The sequence below is a fragment of the Pinus tabuliformis genome, chromosome 7 (genome assembly GCF_031772625.1).
Source record: "Pinus tabuliformis cultivar Carrire ecotype Pingquan chromosome 7, CPIR1, whole genome shotgun sequence".
Classification (NCBI taxonomy): domain Eukaryota; kingdom Viridiplantae; phylum Streptophyta; class Pinopsida; order Pinales; family Pinaceae; genus Pinus; species Pinus tabuliformis.
The window spans coordinates 1,475,701,643-1,475,704,035 of NC_142293.1; positions in this window are offsets into that span (position 1 = coordinate 1,475,701,643).

Sequence of the window (2,393 nt, forward strand, 5' to 3'; positions counted from 1 at the left end):
GTAAGTTAGAGAAAACAATCCATTACACAAGGAATACAAGTGAATTTTATGCAACTTTAGAGGAAAAAAGGTCGAATATTTGAAACTGAAAATAGTAGAGCATCTAAGTACAAATGAATTCTATTGTTTTAGAAACCTGTTCAAACATGAAGAACCAACAATCATGAAATTTACAAAGGAAAAGAACAACACCAAGAAACTGACCGGTAAACACTGTAAAAGAATCTCAGATATGCAAGTCTATAAACTTTTGTCCTGGAAATTTCATTAATATCAAAGTCAGATATACACAATAGAGTTTTTATTTTTTTTGCCAAAAAACCAACCCTTGGTCCTCCTTTTACATGCCTTTTATAAGAAAAAATATACAAACTTTAGATCCGTAATATTTGGGAAAGTTCAACTAATAAAATATTACAAAGATTTACATGACTCAAACCAAAAATAGAAACTAGTCTTTTATTTCCAAAATCTAAAATCTTCTCGTATTTATCATCTTTGAGCCTGGACACAACATTGTGTTGATTTGGGGTAGCATCGGATGTGCTCTAGCCATGAAAATTGGTGGAGAGGCTAAAGCATATGAGATCTCCAAGACCCAAAAATCGTTTTGGAAAATTCCATCTGGATGAAGAGTTATTAAAATAATTAATATTTTTAATGATTTTCTAAGTCTAAACTTAGGAAAATAAAAATATTAATGGGTATTAATAAAGATAAGGATGAGAAGCTTCTAAGAGACGAAGATCAAGTCTATTTTAATCTTAGTCGTTGATTAGGGACTTAATCTCGGCCGTTGATTCATCAACAGAAAAATTATAAGAGAAGGCTTGAGGGTCGGTTGGAGATATACTGAGGGAGACCAGTTAGTGCGATTTCTGGAGTGGGGCTTGCTGAGAAATTCAAACTAGAAGACTGGATTGCAGCAAGAGGTAGCGGGTACATAATAGAGAGGCAGGGACAGTGCCGGAGGACCAACACAGAGTTCAAAGCGGCAGACGCAGCGCCAGAGGGAGCCACGTAGAGGCAGTTGGACTGCGTAGTCACTGGAGAGCTTGTGTGGGTGACATAGAGAGGCCAAGTGCTGACGCAGAGAGGCAGAGGTTGACACAGAGGGCCTAGGAGCTACGTAGAGGCTAGCTGGACAGACACTGAGCCTAGGGGAGGCGCCAGAGGATTTATCTCTGTTGGGTGAACCAGTTTGGCACCCTAGTTGTACTCAAGAAAAACTGATTAATAAAATCCTCTTTTGTTGCACCGGTTTTCCTGCATTGGGTTTTTCCAGGGACAATTGTCAAAAAATATCTGTGTTGATGTGTTTGATACTTGTGCATGTATTTGTTTCTGTATTCTGGTGTGATATCTGCAGTAGAATTTATTTTAATATTTACTGAAGGGATTTCATAAATAACTTATTGGAAAATAAGTAAGTAAAATAAATCAGTTGCTGCAGTAATAGAATTTTCACACATTGTAGAAATCTATTAAAAATTGCCTCGAGCTATCTACTGATTCCTTGGAGAAAATCTTGGAGGCAAATCACCAAAATCAGGGTTTTTTGGAAAACTGCTTCCTGGAAGCTAGAAGTTGCCTATCTCCAAATAGAAACTCTGATCTGTCTTTGTATTATGCTAGATTTCTAAACCAAGAGCTCAATATTGGACTCAAGTGTTTATCATCTTTAACCGTCTTGCCCATATTTCTCGTTTCCAGGTACTAATTTTTTGGATCCACAGAATCTGCTAGCTGGCGCTACAAAAAATTCCAACAGTGTGTTTTTTTGACAAAAACTGAGGAATTAACCGTTGAAGTGATCAACAATCTGTCAAATAGCTCATTCCACCTTTCCTTTTCATCAAAAAAACACAAAACTTAGTGATTCTTATCTTCTTTCTTGTGTCTTTCTAGGAAAATGTCTATTCTGCCTCAAAATTGTATGTTCCTGCTTGTCAAAGAAGTCCTGAATTCTGTTCATTTGGGATAGCTTCTGCTACTTCTTCAAGAAGGTTCAATTTATCATGTTTTGTCATTGATCTGGTTGCTCTTTCTCCCTTCTCTCGAAGAGTCACTGTAGCTCCTAGGGTTTCTTTGCCTTTCCCAACTTTCTGTGCAGATTTTGTTTTAACCTTCTTCGCAAGGGTTTCCTCGAAAGTTTTAGTAGGTTCTACTTATTCACCAATGACAACAGGCTCTCTAAGCTTAGGATTAAATTTAGCTTTGAAATTCAACCACAACTTATTGGTGGGTCTGGTGTGTGGCCGTCTTAAATGCTCTGTTTTGTGCTCTGGTTTTTCATAACGCTTGCCTTTTCCCTTGACAAGCTTTGTTTCTTTAGCGCATTGAGTTTCCTTTGGATATCTTTGGGATCTTCTATGATAAACTTTTATTTCTTT